This window comes from Schistocerca nitens, chromosome 9, assembly GCF_023898315.1.
Source record: "Schistocerca nitens isolate TAMUIC-IGC-003100 chromosome 9, iqSchNite1.1, whole genome shotgun sequence".
NCBI classification, from domain to species: domain Eukaryota; kingdom Metazoa; phylum Arthropoda; class Insecta; order Orthoptera; family Acrididae; genus Schistocerca; species Schistocerca nitens.
In genome coordinates this window covers 20,968,991-20,991,417 of record NC_064622.1, presented here as the reverse complement: position 1 = coordinate 20,991,417, position 22,427 = coordinate 20,968,991, and the positions used below count along the sequence as shown (strand labels likewise).

The following is a 22,427-nucleotide window of genomic DNA, read 5'->3' as shown; positions in this document are numbered from 1 at the left end:
GAAACCTTTTACAGCACGCAGTATTAATAAGAACGCCCTAGCGCGCGGAACTGTAAGGGGAGAGAGGCAAAGGAGAAAAGGGGGATAGGGGGGTTCTGAAGGTGTTAGCACGTGCTTAAAATAGCTCCGTCGTTGATTCGTGACAAAGTCGATCGACGAAGGCTAATCGCAGTTTGGTCGGAACTCTTAGTCGCACTGAATGCCCATCGTGTTGTTCGTTACACCGCAGCATCAATGTTTACTCTGTGCCATTTGGTAATATCACTATCCCCTGACCCATCTGTCACTCGCTAACACATTTTAGTACCAGTAGTTTAACCGTCTCCATATGTTAACCTCTGTCGGGACCCAATCAGATGCTAGTCTTTGCTGGAAAATTTCTACAACGTATTTTTCTTTAATGCTGAGTTTCTTGTTACTGGATATGGATTGACGCGTATGTTTACCGATTTACGTTCGCATATAGAAGTTTTACTGACAGGCTTTAATGTCTCCGAGGTAGCAGAATAAGTAGACTCACAGTATTCGACATCGGTAATACATCAACACTGAACATTGCGCCAGGGTTGTTATGGGATCGCTGTAGTTTTGTAGTCTAATGGCAAGGAAACTGCTCTTCCGTGACTGAAGGCTTTCGTAATATCCCCAGTCTCATAATTACAAAATGTCAAAGTCACCATCTTCACAAACCAAACTTGGATATAGCATCTATAGCCGTATGTGAAGTGAATGAAGATGTCCTCCGTAGCGTTACTATTTAATATTCGCTAGGTAAAATGCGACGATTTTACAAATGGAATGTCAGGGCCTTATTTGAGAAACTTCTGTTCACGAGTTTTGTTGGCGAGTCATGTGTGGGTGGTTACTGTGAGACGAGGTTATACAATAGCCTTCCGCAATACGTGGCGAAGGTAACAATTTTATTGACTGGTCACGATGAAGCAGGTAAACGCTACTGCGAGGGCAAACAGTAGTTGGCAAATAACCCATAAGATGGCCCTCGCACCCAGTTAGGAAAAACGGGTCTCATTTGGCAGAGGAACGGCGTTGGCGCCTGCACGTCGTCATCCTGAAGTGGTTTCTCTGTGGTTTTCCTGGGTCATTTGTGGCAAAACAAAGATACTGTTCATCTCCAACCTACACCCTCCTAAGCTAATTTTCCCTCCCTAATCACCACAACGGGAAAATGACTTTTCTACCCTCCGACTCGTTTTCTTGTATTTGGGAAGCCTATTCAAGTGTTGAAGGAAAGTGTGTGTTCATCTCAGCGTCCATCAGAAACAAGATCTATAATTTAACTTAGTTGGCCGTCTAAGCATGATCCGACCTACAAAGCATAGTTTGCTGACCCGCAAGTGTGCTGCTCCGCTCGCTACTTGCCGGTTCGACTCCTGCTTCTGGAAGGTATTTGCCCTACATTTCCGTAACAACACAAACACAATACCACACGGAATACGCACTGATCAGTCGTACGCACGACGTACTAATACACTAGAGACTGCGTAACAGGTCGGTCGAAGACAAAGACGAACAACCTTTCCTTATACTTTGGCCAGAATTGTATTCCTGCAACTTTCCCGACTTTTATTTCGGTGTATGTTCTAATATCACATGAGTTGAATCCCGGAAGTTTGCGATAGCAATCATCTCTGCAATATCGACTGTAACAATCCAAAACCGCTCTGCACGGTAGTTTTTGTGAACCTTCTTCGTATATTTTACAATGGGATCTACTTTTACAGGGCGCCTGAATGTATTCATAACGTGGCATATGAGGAGCGGGTGGGAGAGGGCTAAGAGGAAAGATAATTCCTTTTGTACGTGTGGAAGAACAACGTGAAAACGTGCTTACATCATTTCATGAGAGGCGATGCGGAAAAAATAGAAATTTTCGGCCAAAAAAGAAGATAACAGTAGTTTCGCACTCACTCTGCTAACCGACGATGGACCCCTGTAAATTTTCCTGTTTATTATAATAAAAAGGTTCTTAAAGCGGAACCGTTTTCACAAGATAGAAGCGCTGGAACTAAAATCGCTGGGAGCATTACATATTATATAGGCAACGGCCTTGCCGCAGTGGATACACTGGTTCCCGTGAGATCACCGAAGTTAAGCGCTGTCGGGCGTGGTCGGCACTTGGATGGGTGACCATCTAGGCCGCCATGCGCTGTTGCCATTTTTCGGGGTGCACTCAGCCTCGTGATGCCAATTGAGGAGCTACTCGACCGAATAGTTGTGGCTTCGGTCATGAATACCATCCTAACGACCCGGAGAGCGGTGTACTGACGCCATGCCCCTTCCTATCCGCTTGCTGCTCGGGGGATGACACGGCGGTCAGATGGTCCCGATGGGCCACTCGTGGCCTGTAGACGGAGTGGATTACATATTATATCTTTAGACGACATAATAAACAATGTGGATTATGAAGAATTGGATGAGGCACTATTTCATACGTGATACGATTTCATATGTTTCCTGGGAAAGTCAGTAACAGTGTTTGATAACTTCTTGTTACTTTTGTGTTCTCGTTTGTACCTGATGCCAGGACAAATCGATAAGGAAAAGCTTAAGTCCTTATTTTGTACGCGTTCTTTCTTAGTACCTGAACAAAATGTGTTTAGGTGGTTGCAGATATCCCACGACTGATAGGTGTTTCCAGTAAAAGTAACTTGCGAGCAACTGTCATGATTCACCTTGGGATTTGCTTTGATTACAATTCAACTTTATTTACAGCATCCATGAGAATGACTGGTGCGGTGGAGTAACTCTCATTATTTAAGCGAGTATAAGCTCCAGAAAGAGAAGCAGAAGAGACTTGGTTTATTTTAGAGCTTTTTTGTTTCGAATTTCGAAATCAGTGGGCGAAGAAAGACTTACACTTCAGCAAAACTCAGTGACAACCTACTGAAACAACAAACGTGGTTGAATCTATGCTCCATCGTTGCTGGGAGTGCACTTGTACTACGAGCATTCAGAGTATGTAGGAAGCACATTATACAAGTCTTCCAAATTTTCCTTCTATTACTTACGAATATGCACCACAAGTAAGATAACGTAAAAACAGAACTGAAACCCTTATCCCTACCAGCGACAGGCAGCGCACTACCAACTGCGTCGTTCGGCCATGACTTGTGGCTCCATGCAGGACAGAGTTCGACTTGATTTCAGTTAAGGAGAGGTTTGTGCTCCTCAGTGTAGTGTTACAAGTGTGAAGAGAAATCTGAGCCAAGCTGAAGCCTTCAGTCGGTCCGCGAGGCGTGCCCGAGTGTCGCAGTCGCTAGTGCAGCGGCTGCTCCTGCGAAACTACGGCCCAGTATGAGCTTTCACTCGCTCTGTTTCTACACTTCTTTTCGCGGAATGCTAGTCCCGTATGATATGTCAGAGAACGTTTGTGCACTTTTGGGGAGCGGGAGAGAAGGCTGGCAGAACTGACTCCGTCTAAGCGGGTCGTGACTGGCGCCTGGATAGCTCAGGTGGCGAAATCGTTGCAGCCGAAAGGAAAGGTCCCGGATTCGAGTACTGTTCTGGCAGACAATTTTTATCTGTCTTCAGTTAATAATAGTTACGTCCCCCGAGGTGGCATTATATAGGCAATTTTTCTACTGGTGAGTTTCGATCAGCCTGCTGAAACATACGTAATTATTCATCGCTCAGGGATCGTGAGACTAAGAGAAACACACGAAAAGGATGGAAGATTGTGTTTAACGTCCCGTCGACATCGAGATCATTAGAGATGGAACACAAGCTCCTAGCGTGTCAAGGATGGGGAGGGAAGCTGGCCTTATCCTTTCGAGGGAACCATCGCGGCATTTGCCTGGAGCGAAGAAATAAACGGTGTCCATAGTTATCTCCCGGCTTTCAGAAGTCGAACGCTTATTAACTACAAAATATACACAAAAGTGACACGGTCAGTCGATCGAGCATCTCGCCAGTTTTCGATCCGTAACTATGCGTTGTGGCGTAAATGCAGCGCACACTTCTATGTATCAGGCGTGTCGGCACCAGCAGGCAGATCATCCGCTCTGCTCCCTATTGTCGCATCGAGGTAGTTCGCACCTACAGGCGGGCAGCCCAGTAAACAGCGGGCAGCGTCACGCCTTCCTGCAGCAGCCGCTTCACTCACGGTACCCACAATGTGCGCCTGTAATGTCAGCCAATAGCTTGGAGTGGTGCCCTGTTACACTGATACGTGTCTGTTTTTCGTATGTTTTGTAGTTCCCGCAGAGTCGTCTCTCGAAACCTCCGACGTTCTCCTGAACAGCCCTGTACATGTGTGGGTTACGTAGTATCGGTATGAAGTAAGCTTCAGCATGCACTGTGCGTTGGTTTGGAGGTGTATGTGGATGTTACAGGGAGTCGATATAACAAAGCCGAAAGTCGGGACCGCGACAGGCGCTGCACTCGCACTCAGCAGTCGCTGGTTACAACCGCTGTGCTGCCAGATTTAGTTTTGTCGTAGTTTCCCATAAATCCCTTCAGGCGAGTGCCGGAGTGGTTCCCTTGAAAGTACACCACCGATTTCCGCCCCCGTATTTTCCAAAATCTGAGCTTCTGCTCCGCCTCTAATGATCTCTCCGACGTAATCTTCCTCGCTTTCGAGCGGCAATTGTCAACAGTCTGCAGATGACCGTTATTCTTTAAGTGCACTATATATCAACTTTCTTGTTAGCAACGCAGTTAATAGGTTACACATATTCTGAAGAAGATTGTCGACAGTTGTTAGGTATTTAGTGAAATTCACGACTCGCAGCACTCCTGTTTTGGTTAAGAACAATCATCACAGAAGACAGATTTCCTATCACGTCACGGCCGTATTAAAAAACGTAAACGTCGTATAGCTTTTTTGGTTGGGCTATCACACGCAGTGGTTTTAGACGTCTGTCGGGAAGTGTGTTCTTCCTCCATGCACACTGGTCCCTTTCCTTGCGAATGTGTGAAATTTGCGTCGTATGTCTTCCTGTACAGTGTAGCTATGTGTAATGGATGCTTGTAGGGAGTATTTTTGAGTTTGTCTTGTATAACGGAGATGAGGGAAGAGAGAGGGTGAAATCAGGTAGCGTACTCCTCACGAATAGCACCACGGGGGCCGCCGAGCTTTATGTGCCCATCCGACGGACCGATCACCGTCAACAGTGTCACGTTGCATCGCTTCACGAAAGCCTGCGGAGAGGTCTCGAATTTAACGCACGACACGGGCGCTAAGTCTGGTGATCAGGAAATTTACACCACCAACTCGCCACCCTGTCCCGGCCAAAAATTGACGATGAAAATTTCATCAGGATTCGTCGAGTGGCGTTGAACAGTCCGTAGTGGTTCCAAGTTGTACACTATAGCAAAAATTGCGGTCACGTCCGAGGGGGATGCAGCCCTGCAACGTCCTCAGAGAGGGTTGAAACGACCGAGAGTGTCGACAGTGTCAAAGGTTGTCAAACACGTGTTGTGTCAAAGGTTGTGAAGAACGTGTCCGTGTTGCTCACCGGACTGCCGACTGTCGTTTTCGATTGCGAAATACTTGGGAATCGACGCTCCAGGGAAAGGGCGGTTGTATTGACGCCCTGTATGGCATCTCCTGCGACCTTATCGTACCGATTCTGAACGGCGGTGTGTCTGGGATGTTTTCCTCGTCCAGTCATAACAAAAACGCGTGATTTCAACGTCGGGCGTCACGGTTCTGATCTCTGTCGCAGAGGCGTCAAAAGAAGGAATGAAAGGTGGGTAAGAGGGGAGTGTTGACACCTTCCCACCGCGTGACACGTCCGTGTTGGCGCTGGACAGAATCGTGGTGATTTGGTTCCATTGACACGTCACACGAACATACGAGCTGTGGCCTTTTCTCGCGCGTGTCGACACCTCGCCATTGGAAGCGTCGAGCGCAGGAGTGACGTCGCAGGGCACCACGCTTTTGCACCATTAAAGTGCGCGTCATATATCTTGGCGGCCGAGTTTAGGTTCGTTCTGCGCATCTGACGTCACAAAACACAGTCAGCCAATGAACAGAGAACGACGTTGCCAGATCTCGACTGCAGTGCAGAGCACGGACGAGCGCGTGTCTTCAGTTTTAGAAACGTTCAGTCATAAAGAAAGTAATAGAACAAAAGCAATGTCTTGATAGCAAAAAATGGTTCAAATGGCTCTGAGCACTATGGGACTCAACTTCTGAGGTCATTAGTCCCCTAGAACTTAGAACTAGTTAAACCTATCTAACCTAAGGACATCACTCACATCCATGCCCGAGGCAGGATTCGAACCTGCGACCGTAGCGGTCTCGCGGTTCCAAACTGCAGCGCTTAGAACTGCACGGCCACTTCGGCCGGCTTCTTGATAGCAGACTTTCTTTTATAGAAAGTTTGGAAAAAGCAATCTTTATACCAATTGCTTCATATTCTATTAATTAATTAAACGAAACAAGCAATAAGACTCCTAATTCAGGAGATAGCAAGGAAAGGTGTTTGTTTCAATCTCACGAACTGCTTTTTCGCAATAAAGAACAGCAGTAATTGTTTATTTCCTATTGTACTTCGACGAAGCGTGAGTAATTTATAGTCATACCAACAGTGTTTATAAGTAGTTACGTGAGGTGTTAAGAGTCCTTATGGAGTTAAACTGTACGATGAGCTGAGGTAGTATTTCCCGGTCCAAACAACCAATGCAGTGACATGGGTGCGGGGAATGGTGGTGGGCTACGTGTATAACGAATCGGAAAAGGACAAAATTGATTTTTGGCATTTTCTCCTGGATGGACACACGAAGCTGCAACAGCATAAGAAATATAGGCAAGACTTCGCTAATTACTTGCGACTTACATTTACCGACCCGCCGGCCAGATGGGGTGTGACGGGTGAGAGATGCGATAGACGAAGAAGCCGAGATAGACATCGATCACACTTACGGACCCTTAGTTAATTTCGAGAAGACGACCCAGTCTTACACCAACGTCTGGAGGACGAGTCGATAGATGGCTCGCTTGCTCTATCGAACGTCGGGTCGTGAGCAGGTGTCGCCCCCGACACGAATTTCATTTCTTTGCTACAGGAGCATGTTTCTTTTGTATTTGTACTATCCGCAATGTCTTCATGTCTTTCATTTGGGCATTTTCAGTTTTATTCATTTCCTTAATTAATTAATTTTCTAATTAGCCACTATTTGTCAACATATGGACTTTGTAGACACTATTTATGCGATAGTACACCACTATGTATGTCAGCAAAGGTAGTAAGCCTGACAAAAAAAAAAAAGTTGGTAGAGCGCTTGCCCGCGAAAGGCAAAGGTCCTTATTAAAAAAAAAAAAAAAAAAAAAAAAAAGGACAGTTAGCGGCATCACTTGTGATGTCATTCGTGACCCTGCTAGTTGCCAGAGGTTTCTTGAACTGATCAACTGCTGAGGCAATTTTTAAACAATTCTTATGTTGTGCTCCACTATTTTGATAAAAGATATTTTTATACATACAATCTAAAAGCTGCAATAAATTTCTTTTTAGCCACAAATAGTTTCGACGCTTTCGACATCACTTGAAAGATGTTAAAAGTGGTATATACCCAATGTACATTGTTGCAAAATATCTTACTTGTACAGCAATAAGTACGCTGCCTGGCAAATAAAAATGTAGCACTCAGAAGACTTAGTCGGATATCAATCTTACTTAGTACACGTACACACCACAGGCAGGTATGCAAATGATTAGGATTACCATTCTCTGTGAAGGGTAGGACTGTCACAAGAGAGCATTTGTGTTCTTTGTGCTCAGTGTTGTTACCAGGCCTGGAGGGGACTAAAACTGGTGTGAACAGCGCCACATGTTGACAGATCACTGAAGGCCACGGAAATAACGTGTACTCGTGTATGAGAAAGTGTTTTCGGCACCTGAGAGAGTTTAAAAGAAGTCTTGTTATGGGTCTCTATGTGGCCAGCCGATCAAATCGTGCAATATCCAGAATTGTGGGGTATTAGGAGTGACTGTGGCCCGAAATTTAAAAAAAAAAAAAGGTAGCGGAACGGTTAAGGTGTTGGGCTGCCTAGTGAAAGGTTATGAGTTCAAACCTTGTGAGGTGCTTAATATTTTCTTTATTTAAAAACAATATTGGAGTGCCGTACTTCACGAATTTTATTCGTTTGAATGAAATTTCTAGTGCTTTGTCTCTTCATTAACTTTTTCGCTGCTGCAGACACGTGCTCCCCGCATTCCGCGCTGTGCGCAATTTTGTCATCACTGCACTTCTCGTCTGTGCAGACACATGGTGTTCCCACTGCTTTGACACACTTATCATTCGATTTCACAAAAACTATTTGGCCAAAAAATTTGATTTTTACAGGTCTTCTTGACTGATACCTTCCCCCCATAAATGACTTAATTTTGTTTTGATGAGCAGCATTAAATGTAGTAAACCATTGCACGAAATTTTGAAGAGTTTGCAGAGGTAAAAGTCCATAGCGTATACTTTCCGTATGGTCGATTTTAGTTGCCACAATGTTGAGAATGAAATGTGGACAAGATACCTAAATTTCATATAATATTTACTGTATAACAATATCTCATTTAATTTAAGTACCACATAGGTGTCGTATGTAATATTGAGAAATATTCCGTCTTTCGCGACTGTAATAAAAGTTTTATTTACACAGGGCGCGTTTGGCTTTATTTTAAAGCACTTCCATCGGTGAAAGGTATGGCACATACACAATGGTATTCATGTTCTATTTCTCGTTTTTGTTCCACAGTCGCAGTTTTACCAATAGTATTGAAATATATCCCTCTTCTGCAACTGTAATAAGCGACTTATTTAGACCAGACGCGTTTCTCTCTTTTGAAGCATCATAAGAGGACTGTATTTTGTGTCCTCCATTCCCAAGTCACCTTTCGTAGTTTTGTGCTGCGGTAGCACAATATTCAACGTTTGTGTTGGCTCATCAGTGTTTTAGCAAATATATGTTGTTTGTGTGTGCCACACACAAAATTATATTTGACATAGCTCTGAGCACTTCACTGACAGACGGTATATTCAAGTCCTAATGTTTTTGTAAGTCCACAGTTTTGTTTAATGTATTTTGTCTACTTCCTTTTGATTGATTGAAGTGCTTTAAAATAAAGCCAAACGTGCCCAGTGTAAGTAAAAATTTTGTTACAGTCGCAAAAGGTGGAATATTTCTCAATATTACATACGACACTTATGTGGTACTTAAATTAAATGTAATATATAGGTATCTTGTCCACATTTCATTCTCAACATTGTGGCAACTAAAATCGACCATCCGGAATTATACTCTATGGACTTTACCTCTGCAAACTCTTCAAAATTTCGTGCAATGGTTTACTATATTTAATGCTGCATAATAACTGCGTTGAACATCGAAACAAAATTAAGTCATTTATGGGGGGAAGGTATCAGTCAAGAAGATAGGTAAAAATCTAATTTTTGAGCCAAATAGTTTTTTGTGGAATCGAATGATAAAGAGTGTCAAAGCAGTCGGAACACAATGTGTCTGCACAGGCGAGCAGTGCAGTGACAAAATCGCCCACAGCGCGGAATGCAGGGAGCACGTCTTTGTAGCAGCGAAAGGGTTAATGCGGCAGCGGTGGCTTTACTTCATGAACTGCGCGCTCCCCCCTAAACGTAAGCTTGCGAACTATGCTATACTATGGCGCTGCTTCTCTTGGCGCGTGCGTCGTGTGCAACTGGCAACGCAGCAATCTCCCGCGTCTGGGCGGGCATGCGCAAGCCGCCAAGATAAAAGAATTGAACTATAGTAAGGAAGGTTTTGCGCACCTTTGAGCCAAATTTTAAACTTAGCCTTCACAGTAGGAGGGTTACGAAAGAGTGATCCTTTAACTCTGTTGCGCAGTCTATTTTAGACACGAATCAGGTACTTGGCCTGCAGCGTTTCACAGGAAGTTGTTGTAGTTGTGTTACAGGCAACACACCCACTACGTACGCACACGGCGGAGTGACTACTCCCTGCTGTCTCTCAGGGGCATATTGATACAAAAAAACGCCTAGCGTCAACACGAAGAGTAACTTGCTCCCCATGGGCTGATCCGTCATCTCTCCTTTCGACGCAAAGAGTTTGAAACACTCTGTATTTGAATTTTTATATTGTCGTGATGGACCTTAACTGGAAAAGGTAGTGATAACACAGGGCATACAGAGAAGTCACGTATTGTGCTTGTAATGATAAGTAATAAAATAAAGCAGGTTCTCTCTAAACGTGTTAAGAGGATCCGTTGCCTGTCTAGTAAAATTCTCGCAAATCAGCGCTCGAAGTACAAGCTTTGCGTGAGTATGATACATTACACGTACGCCTGAAAGAACACACACTGTTGACGATCGGAAGCTGTACGAATTTGAAACTTATTCGCTGAATGCGTATTCCTTGACGTAAGCTGTATTAGATGCATATTTACAATCCAATAGTGATATACGAAAATTTATGGGCAGTAGACCTGAACCTGATACAGCTGAGGCCAAGCAATTCGCATTCAGCACAACAATTTCGAATTATTTCGTACAGCTGTGGATCGTCGACACTGTCTGTTGTTTCAGACGTGCGTGTAAGTATTAGAATCCTAGGCGGGCACACTACGATAACAACATTGGTTTAGATTCCTCGTTGTCTGATTCTCCCTCTTGTGGGAATCCAAGTAAATTCGCCACCATTAGCTGACGAACTCAGTGCACTACGATGTAAGGGTGTAGACAGCGTGACACCGTGTGGCAGATACGACGAGTTCAGCGGTAACGTCCAGCTAGTTCACAGAGACCGCTGAACTCCAATTACCTTTGCAGACTTCATCAGTACACTGCCGCCCGTCTCGTGTTACCTACAAGGCGTCACATTACATAACGAACTCTCGAGTTTAAATACGTCTTCTTAGCGGCGGAGTGTGAGCCGGCGGTATTTGTTTGGTTAGTGGAGACGCTGGCAGCCGTAGCGGAGGATAACGGGCGAGGCGAGTAGGCGGTTTCAAGGTGAGCTCCAAGGAAGGTCTGGGGCGGGCCTTGGGAGCGCACGGCGCAGCGCAGAGGAGAGGAGAGGAGACCGCGACCCGGCCGGCGCTGCCGCAGGTGCCGTGGGCAGGCGGCTGCCAACGACCCGCGCGCCGGCAGCGTCGCCTCACATACACTCAGGCCGCTGGTCGAAGCTGGTCAAGACCTGCGGACCCCTTAAAGGCAATGCAGGACGAGCGAAATTGAAACTAGTGAAGCAGGCAGGCGGTTGCCCTGCAACTGAGGAGCCTGTAACCCACGCCTATCACCAGCAGATGAATCAAGTGATTCCAACAAGAAAGGCAGCGGCGTAGGTAAACGGCGGGAACACTTCGCCAGGGGAAAAAAATTCTGACCAAGTTTGGAGAGTGTCGGTGTTTCCATTTGCGACCGGCAGGAGGCAGCAGATGCAGTAGGCCAGACGGTCGCATTTGGAGCAGCAGTTGTAGCTGCTGCATGTGGGGGCTCGCTTTCGCAAGACTGACGTCCCAGGGCGACTCGGCGGCCTCCGAGCCTGGCAGAAGGGGGCTGGGCGCGCCTGTCGAGCGGCGGCGCCTGCTGCATAAACTACAGATTTTACGATGTATAACATATTTACCGTCTCGGACTATGTGGTACGTTCAGTTCAGCCCGTAGAAGCTTACTCCAAACACGTCCCGGTGGTTCAGTTTTCAGTCATAGCCGACTTCTCGTTATTTGAAGGCACCATTTTGTACTATATAACACAGTTTTCATAAATGACACGTAACATCGTAACCTGCTGTTAAAAGTATTCTTTAATAAGTGATCAGTTGAGGTCAAACACCATTTGCCGCACAGTTTGTTTAAGAGCAACAGTTACACTGGACTACAGTGACGTCATAAAAGGAGCAGAATGTCAAAACAATATAGGGAGTAAAACTGATGAAACAGCACACTTAGCTTGAAGCAGTTTACAGACTTCTACGTGCACATTAGATTGCTGTTGTGCTGCGGCCTTGGTTTCGTGCAGTTTTGCCCGCTAGTTCGTCGTGTGCAAGCCTCTTCACCTCTTGCCGGCCGGTGTGGCCGTGCGGTTCTAGGCGCGTCAGTCTGGAACCGCGTGACCGCTACGGTCGCAGGTTCGAATCCTGCCTCGGGCATGGATGTGTGTCATGTCCTTACTTAGGTTTAATTAGTTCTAAGTTCTAGGGGACTGATGACCACAGATGTTAAGTCCCATAGTGCTCAGAGCCATTTGAACTAATCTTCACGTCTGCACGACTACCGCAGCCTACATCCAATTGAGGCTGCTTATTGAACTCGTGCCTTAGTCTCACCCTCTACAATTCTTACCCCCACTTCCCTTCCAACCCAACCCACACTTCCTTATATTACCAAATTCCTTGAATTCTCAAGGTGTGTCCTATCACCAGATCCTGCTTTTTACTCGAGCTGTGCCATAAATGTTTTTCTCCAGACTCAGTACCTCCTCATTTGTTAATCGATCTATCAATCTAATCTTCAGCATTCTTCTATAGCAGCTGGCCGCTGTGGCCGAGCGGATCTAGGCGCTTCAGTCTGGAACCGCGCGACAGCTACTGTCGCACTTTAGAATCCTGCCTCGGGAATGGATGAGTGTGATGTTCTTAGGTTAGTTAGGTTTAAGTAGTTCTAAGTTACAGGGGACTGATGACCTCAGACCTTACGTCTCATAGTGCTCAGAGCCATTTGAACAATTTTCTTCTGTAGCACCACATTCAAAAACTTCATCTTCTTCTTGTCTGTATTGCCTGCCGTCCGCGTTTCACTTCCATAGAAGACTACACCCCACACAAACACCTTCAGAAAAGACTTCCTTAAATATATATTACGGGTTAACAAATTCCTTTTTTCAACAAACGTCTTTCTTGCTATTGCCAGTCAGCATTTTATCTCTTCCTTGCTGCTGTCATTATCAGTCATTTTGCAGCCTAAATAACAAAACTCATCTACCACTTTTATCGTCTCCTTTCCTAATATAATTCGCTCAGCTATCCTGACTTACTTCGACTGCAATCAATTATCCTTCTTGTACTTTTATTGATATTCATTTTATCATATCGTTTCACGGCACTATCCGCTTCATTCAGCTGCTCCTCCGAGACCTTAGTCCTCTCTGACAGAATTACAATGTCATCGGCAAACCGCAAAGTTTTTATCCCTCCACATGTAAGAAGACTGGCAGCACCACAGACCGAAAAGCTGGTATCGGGCTGCCATCTCCAATACGGGACATGGAAGGCCCTCAACAGGTTGAGAACGGGGGTGACGATGTGAAGACTGATTTGGAGAATTGGTGTATCATGGTAATGAATTATGTGAATGAATGTGGGGCAAGACAAGATTCTGAACACTTATTGATCTGCAGTAACCTGAAAGAAGTCTGTGACATGGAAGACTTGCGTGCAGTGTATGACCGCGTCATTCTGGCTGCTGAAAATTGGACTCACAAAGTGTGAAATTCTCTCAGTCCTTAATATTAGATTGTAATTTTATATTATATTGTGTTTTCGTTTTCTTTGGACTGGGACAAATAAAATAAATTCCTTCTCCCTGAGCTTTAACTGCCTTTCAAAATTTCTCATTGCTTTTCCTTCACAGTTTGTTCAATGTGCAAAGCGAATAACATCGGGGATAGACTACAAAACCTGTCTCACTCCCTTCTCAATTATGGCTCCCCTCTCCTATTCTACGTATCTTATAACTGCAGTGTGGTATCTGTAAAAGTTGCAAAATTTCAAAGAGAATAGGCTAGTCTTCTAAATCTAGAAATTCCATAAATTTAGAATTACCTTTCTTCGGTATGTATTCTAAGATAGCTCGTAGGGTCAGCATTTCCTCGCCTGTTTCTACAATTCTCTGGAACCCAAACCAGTCTGCGCGAAAGTCAGCCTCTACCAGTGTTTCTGTTCTGCAATGAATAATTCGTGTCAATATTTTGCAAGCATGACTTATCAGAACGATGGTCGTATTGACATGTGTCGTATTGACATGTGTCAGCTCCTGCCTTCTTCAGAATTGAAATTATTATGTTCTTCCTGAAGTCTGAGGGTATTCCACGTGTCTCGTATATCTTGCTTACGAGATGGAATAATTTTGTCATGGCTAGCTCTTCCAAAGATCTCAGTAATTCTGAGGGAATGTTGTCTACTTCAGGATACACTTAAGACCGTCCAAGTGCACAGTCTACGGGTGCCTTTCTTGCCACAATATATGGTGACGACGGCTCTCCCCAGTATAATATTGTTGCGAAGTGGACGGAATTGACGGCCATCAAGAATTGACACATTGGCCTCCCGGATGATGGAAATACGGTCTTAGCATTTGGCGGTCACCTCGCTGCCTACTGAGTTCCTAAGAGTTCCACTGTAGGAAAACGTGGTTTGATCTAACGTGTGACGCGCGATCGTATAGACAGTACTGTTCCCGTATTCGTAGAGACCTGAGTTAGAATCCATGCTTAGCAGACGTTCGTTGTGAGTCTAAGATCTCTCTTAAATTTCAGGTGAAGGGCGAGAAACTTTATTCTCACAATCTTTAGACTTGTCTATTAGCGAACAAAGAAAGATACTCATTATCTAAGAATAGTTATTGTCGATCCGACTATTTTTTTTCTTTCACAATTATAGCCGTTCTCGAAAGAACAAATAGAAGTTTAAGTCGCTACCGAGCCCCTAAAGGAAATGAAAGCGTAGCCCAGCCAATATAAGTGGATAACAAAAATTGTTTCCTCCCGTATCGAGCTGACTCAGCATTTTAGCATTAAACGGAACCATTTGTGAGAGAATTAAAACCATCACAAATAAAATCGCGACAAAATGGCAAGCTGTTACGTAGTCTAGCGATGTTGTGGTTTTCCTAGGTTATTAGGGAAGTAAGTCGTGAATACTGATCGAACCGTAAAACCACATCTTTACAATAATTGGTTTGGAAGAGGCGCGGACTCGCTTTGCTTTGGTGACGAAGTAAGCCGTTGTGAGCCGGACTTGGAGTTGTAGGCGGTTGCGGTTGGACCAGTAATTGCCATCTGACTGCCAACTGTCCACTCGATGTAAGTTGTTTAGCAATTTTTCCTCGCTACCGAAATTATGACGCAGTATATCAAAGCATGCCTTTTGTAAACTGTTCTTTATTCCCGGGACCTATTTGTTGTCGCTCAGTAATTTCTTTAAAAGTTTCCTGCGGACATAAATTTTGTTTCCAACTAGACGATAGCGTCAGAAGGTCGGAGGTGAGCGCTTCCATTATGTAAATACAGCTACAAGCGCCCGTCGCTTATGCGGTACGTCCATATGTGATATCCCATTCTCGACGCACGAAAATTGTGTGACGGTATACATAATTATCACAGATTTACATCGCAGTTAGTTACAGTTGCATCAACTTTTTTTTTTTTAAGGAAACCATGTGGTCTCAGCACGACTCGTTGCTAGAGAGAGTGTTGTTGCACTGTTAATTTCATCCCATACTTTCAATTTCATCCTGATAGTAAATATTCAGTGTTTACTTCTCACTCATATTTACAGAGGCGCAGCTAACGACAGGGTAAGTGGAAGCATGTCATCAAATATATGGTTATGATTTGACGAATACATCAGTTCCATTGCCCTATTTAAGTCTCTAGATGGGCAGAGGCAACTCACTAACACTTTTTTATCACTGTGCCACATTTCGTGGGTGTAGTTCACTGATCGCAATCTCTGATTATCAACTCGTAAATGCTGTAGTGCTTGTCTTTAATTGCATTTGCTTGATAGTGACGTAAGTCCTTTAATAATATCTCGGCTGAAATATCTGCAATGAATATTATTCTCGATGGGCTACGTTGTGTATCAGTGTGAACATCTCACTCTTGTGGACACAGCGCTTTGTCAAAGAAAGAGTTGTTCAGCTAAGAGAGATGATAACTGATTCGTTTTGTGGTGTGAAAACCACATTGTTGCTAGAAAATTTCCCATATCAGTTGAGAAAAGATGCTTGAAGCAAATGCTGAGAAAACATTACTTCGCAGACAGACCCACTCTAGATCAACGCAACAGGTCTGAAACCAGGACCAGAACTTATATTAATCAGTTTGTATGGGGTGCGTAAGACAGAATAACATTTGTTATCCGCTCTCATTACAGATAGAAACCAGACATTGTTACACGAACAGAGGCTAAGACTGTGTGGGCCCGCGCACTCAGTTGAGAAAAGAACCTTGGCCCAGTTAGCACGATTGGTAGTGCCTCAGCCGGGTATGATGTCAGAAACTGAAGTCTGGAACGATCTGTGAGGTAAGGTGAATGGCACCGGGCGATCTCCAGTAAAACTCGCCTACACTGGTGGGATTGGCACGTAGGGAAGCTTCATCCTGCAGTAAGGCAACTTATCAACTTATCGTGGCACACACGTAGTCGTCAGAAACGGGGGAGGCGCGGGGGGGGGGGGGGGGAGGGGTAAGAGGTAAGATGAATACACAACTGGGATTAAGATTACTTTCCCGCTCAGTCCCAGCTGCTCAAAGTATCGGCTTTGTACCTGGCTCCAAGGAGTCCCTGATTAATTGAGGGAAGTGGATAAGGGTTAATTTAAAAACTGGTCAAAGATTAGCCGTGAGATGTATTCTGTGTTGGGAATGTAGCAACTGAATGCTATTATTAACTTAGCCCAAACATCCACGGTACCAGAAAAGTGTTTCCATGCTGTACTTTATTAAAGCACGCTTGCTAATTAAAAGGGGCAGTACTGTAACAGATATTTGGCAACACAATAACAGGTAACCAGTAACATTTATTAGGAGTGTGTCACATGAAGTACTTAATATTGGTACCGTTTGATGCGTGTCAGTTGATATCCTAAAGGTGATGCAGTGACATGTAAATAACTGTGCCGTCTCGGCAGTGTACGATATTGTAGCTATGAGGGAAAGTAATGATTGCAGATATTCTTGATAGTCCAATTACTGACAATTCGGAACGTACTGTAGTCTTTAGAGTACTGTACGAACCTTGCTCCGGGCGCTGAGCTGAACTGAAAATATTCAAATGTGTGTGAATTGCTAAGGGACCAAACTGCTAAGGTCATCAGCCCCTGGACTTATACACTATTTAAACTAACTTACGCTAAGAACAACACACACACACACACACACACCCATGCCCGAGGGAGGACTCCAACCTCCGGCGGGAGGGGCCGCGCAGTCCGTGACAGGATGCCTCAAACCGCGCGGCTTAACTGTCAGACTGTTGGTTCGTAACTGTCTGAGTGATGGCAGCGCGTCATGTTTTGTGCCACTTGGCGGAAGGATCTCCAGGTCTGTTAGTGCAAGTTGGAAGCAGAGTAGTCGACGGTCGTCAACTCTCTCTGTGGTGGCTGTTATCCTGTGGCGTTTACGACGCACTGAAGGAGGTGGTGTAGAGAAGCACGGACTCCAGAGATTGTGCTGGTGTGGTGGCGGCTGCTCGGGGTGCCTTTTGCTCGGTACACAACTCCCCTCGGAGCCGTGAGGGGGAGGGGGCGATGGAGCCGGCCGCATTCGTCAGCATCCCGCTGTCCTGCTTCCTCGCATGTCGCTGCTCGCATTTGGTGGGTGCACGTAGCGCTCCTCCTGGCATTTTCCTGCGCGACCGTGAGCAAATCACGGTGAGGGGGCCGCCGGTGGAGCGTCGGTTATATTTGTACCGACTGCGACCACATTTGACACAGAAGTCGGTGGTCGCTCGTAGCCACACATTGGCAATCATCTCGCAAATGGCTCGCTCGCGGAACTATGTTTTCTGAAACGTTATTGATACTATTATCGTATATTTGTTCGCACCGATAGCTGAGTGGTCAGGGCGGCGGTCTGTCACGCCAATGGGCCCGAGTTCGATTCCCGGCTGGGTCGGGGATTTTCTCCCCTCAGCGACTGGGTGTTTTGTTGTCCTCATCATTTCATCATCAACACTGGAAGGCAACGGGAAACTACCACTGCAATCCCTAGACGCTCATGCGGTGGACCTCTCTGACGAGGCTTCCCCCATGACAAGACCTGCCGCACGGCAGAACACAAAGTTTATCGTATGTTTTCACGTCTGCCAGTTTTTAGTACTAATCAGGATACAAGCTGCATACAAACATCGCACTCGGGCGCCACTGGAGCCCCACTCAGCTTTACGCCAGAAGACGCCTTTCGTGTCACTCCGGCCTTAAAGCGGTCATCGGCGTAAGTGAACAAACTTGCGCATTCTCTTCCCCGCCGGACTGTGGCCCCCGCGACGGTTGGAGTCGTTATCGTACGGTGTTAGCGCGATCTCGCCCGGGACTGACGAACTGTTTGTCCGGTGTGCTCTTTATCGGCTACATCTCCAAACGTCAGCGTGGCAGCGGTGTCACATGAGTACTGTACACAAGTGTGGCGCTCCCACGGGTCGGGCCCGAGCGGCGCGGCGTAGCAGCGTGGGCGTCACACCCACCCACCCGTCCACCTAGCAGCAGCAGCAGCAGGTCATCGGCGCCGCCCAAGGCCGCTGCTGCACCTCTGACGGTGGCTGCCACCAGCTGCTGCCTACCACCACATCGACAGCGTGCAGCGACGTACGCAGGTACCTCCTAAATCCCAGGCCAAGCTACTGTGCGGGATATACACATTGACGAAAACTGGAACTGGAACAAAAATTAATTATCTCAAACAGTTAACATTACCAATTATACGTAGAGCAGGCCATCGGCACAAACGAATCAAATCTCCTAAATATATCTATCTATATGCCAATCCCGCTCCAGCTACTGCCGGGTCTGGGTGCTGACGAGTCCTCTCCATTTGGCTCGGTCCTCCCACCACTTTTCTTCCTCCACTTGCTGCCAGGTCACGCCTCTCCTTTCTACAGATATTCTCACTCCCATTTTCCACCGTGTTCTTGGGCGCCCTCTAGGTCTTTTCCCATTCATATTTAGTTCTTCCATAATTTTGGGGAGTCTCTGCCCATGCATCCTCTTAACATGCCCATACCATCTTAATCTCTTTCTTTCAATTTCTTCTCTCATACTTTCATGTTTGAGGTCCTTTCTAATCTCTACATTCCTTACTCTGTCCATTCTTGTTTTTCCCTTAACTGCTCTGAGAAATTTCATTTCCCCTGCTTGTAGTCTGCTCCAGTCCGTTTCTGTCATTGTCCATGTTTCTCCACCATAGGTGACAATAGGGATGTAATAATTCTTATACATATGGAGTTTTGGTCTTTCTGAAACTTCATTATTCCAAATAAGGTGTTTTATTGTTTGGTAGAAATTGCCTCCCTTCTGTAACCTCCTATTAACTTCGTTAGTTATTCTTCCATCCCTAGATATTTCACTCCCTAGATAAGTGAAACTTCCTACCACTTAAGGGGTTCTCCATTCGAGGTAATATTTCCGTTGATTCCTTTCTCTCTTCCAAATACTATTACTTCACTCTTATCTTTATTTATTTTTAATCCATACCTTTTCATTGTTTCCTTCCACGCATCAAGCTGTAACTGTACATCTACTTTTTTATCACCCCATATTACCATATCATCTGCAAAAATCATCTTTTTGTCTTTTCCTTTTATCTTGCGTTAGGCCTAGCAAGCCAGTAGGAAAGTCTTCATATATTGCTATCGAAACACAGGAGCAATCTCCTAAAACATTTTGATATTTCCAATCGATAACGTCGTGTCGAATAATTTTCTGGCGTAACGTATCACTTCGGAAGAATTTATTGATTGCACCAAATCGAACAGCAAGAATCGCTCACCCGCTGCCTTGTTGTACGTGGCTTTGTAACCAGCTGTACATTTTAAACGCGCCTCCACGATACACACGGGCCAAGTCTCGTTTATGTGCCCACAGCCTGAGTTGGACGTCAGCGTGCAACAACCACTCGCACACGGCAGCTGGCAGCGCGGCAAACAGTGCAGTCGTTGTCGTAGTGCGGAAACGGAGCGCTTTATCTGACGTCCAAAGGGACGTGACCACTGGCTTTCAAAACCGAGGGTGGAACTATCTCCGAAATTATTAACTTTGTCAACTCTTACCGTGCCGCGGTGGTTGAGGTATACCGTGCATAGCAAAATGGCGCTGTCCAAAAACCGGCGGCGAGACAACTGTGATGCTTCACGGGCCGTAGAAGGCAGAGGTGAACGACCGCTGCGGAGATATTGTACGAGAGAATAGACGTGCAACAGTCGAGGAGCTGTCAGCCCAGGGGAACCGAGGGGCTACCAACAGTGTCTCCTCGACAACCGTTTGGCGAACGTTGCCGATCACCGGGCTGAGCAGCAGGCGCCTCGTTCGTTCGCCCCTGGAGACCGCTGTTCGCCGGCGACGAAGGCTGGAACTTGCGCGCCAGTACTGCTACTCGACCCGACTGGGTGGCGACGGGTGGTCTTCACAGGAGAAGCACGTTTTAAGCTCCGTCGGCGTGAAACGTCTGACAGCAAACACCTTGCAACAGTCGTCTGAAGGCTCTAGGCCGGACGAGCGCGCGTTTTGGTCTGGCGATGTTTTCGTGCCTTTCCCTCAGTGATGTCGTCATTGTCGAAGGCACAGTGGATCTTCACAAGTGTGCGAATATATTCGGTTACCGTGTCCACCCCTACACGCAGTTTGTTTTCCTCCTACACGACGGCGCCTACCAGCAGGGCGACGCAACCTGCCACACAGCTCGCACTGTACGTGCGTGGTTCGAAGAGTGCCAGGACGAGTTCACCGTACTCCCCTGGTCACCAAACTCCCCGAATTGAAATGCAATCGAGACTCTGCGGGACCACCTCTATCGGGCTGTCCTCGCCGTCCATCCTGATCCGAGAAATGCAACGCAGCTGACCACGCCACTGCACTGCAGTCGCCTTCGCTCCACATCCCTGTCGGTCATTACTTCTTCACTACTCTATTCGCAAAACATTTTGCAGCCAGTACCCATACAAATCACATCATTGTAAGACACGTAGCATAGGTCAGGAGGTATGACATCATAGTCATTGAAAAAGGTGGTTATTCAGGGACTTAACAGATGGTCACAGTAACGTGAGTAGACACTGTACACTACTGGCCCTTAAATTGCTACACCAAGAAGAAATGCAGATGATAAACGAGTATTAATTGGACAAATATATTATACTAGAACTGACATCTGATTACATTTTCACACAATTTGGGTGCATACATCCTGAGAAATCAGTACCCAGAACAACCGCCTCTGGCTGTGATAACGGCCTTGATACGCCTGGGCATTGAGTCAAACATTGCTTGGATGCAGTGTACAGGTACAGTTGCCCATGCAGCTTCAACACGATACCACAGTTCATCTAGAGTAGTGACTGGCGTATTGTGACGAGCCAGTTGCTCGGCCACCATTGACCAGATATTTTCAGTTGGTCAGAGATCTGGAGAATGTGTTGGCCAGGGCAACAGTCGAACATTTTCTGTATCCAGAAAGGCCCGTACATGACCTGCAACATGCGGTCGTGCATTATCCTGCTGAAATGTATGGTTACGCAGGGATCGAATGAAGGGTAGAGCCACGGGTCGTAACACATCAGAAATGTAGCGTCCACTGTTCAAAGTGCCGTCAATGCGAACAAGAGGTGACCGAGACGTGTAACCGATGGCACCCCATACCATCACCCCGGGTGATACGCCAGTATGGCGATGACGAATACACGCTTCCAATGTGCGTTCACCGCGATGTCGCCAAATACGGATGCAACCATCATGATGCAGTAAACATTTCCTGGATCCATCCAAAAAAAAGATGTTTTGCCATCCGTGCACCCAGGTTCGTCGTTGAGTACACCATCGCAGGCGCTTCTGTCTGTGATGCACCGTCAAGGGTAACAGCAGCCATGGTCTCCGAGCTGATAGTCGATGCTGCTGCAAACGTCGTCGAACTGTTCTTCAAAACGTCCCCATCTGTTGACTCAGGGATCGAGACGTGCCTCACGATCCGTTACAGCCGTGCGGATAAGATGCCTGTCATCTCGACTGCTAGTGATACGAGGCCGTTGAGATCCAGGACGGCGTTCCGTTTTACCCTCCTGAACCCACCTAATCCATATTCTGCTAATAGTCATTGTATCTCGACCAACGCGAGCAGCAATGTCGGGATACGATAATACGATAAACAGCAATCGCGATAGGCTACAATTCGACCTTTATAAAAATCGGAACGTGATGGTACGCATTTCTCCTCCTTACATGAGGCATCATAACAACGTTTCAATAGGCAACGCCAATCAACTGCTGTTTGTGTATGAGAAATCGGTTGTAAACTTTCCTCGTGTCAGCACGTTGTAGGTGTCGCCACCGGCGCCAACCTTGTGTGAATGCTCGGAAAAGCTAATCATTTGCATCACAGCATATTCTTCCTGTCGGTTAAATTTCGCGTCTGTAGCACATCTTCGTGGTGTAGCAATTTTAATGGCCAGTAGTGTATGTATTACTAAAGGCTCACTCGATTCATGTTC

General features: G+C 46.0%; 1 protein-coding gene and 1 pseudogene across 2 annotated transcripts in view; both read left to right on the top strand.

Moving 5' to 3' along the window:
* Positions 1 to 22,427, top strand: part of LOC126203605 (uncharacterized) — a 381,760-nt gene that overhangs the window by 138,996 nt on the left and 220,337 nt on the right. The window lies entirely within an intron of this gene.
* LOC126204497 (5S ribosomal RNA) lies at positions 2,059 to 2,176 on the top strand (annotated as a pseudogene).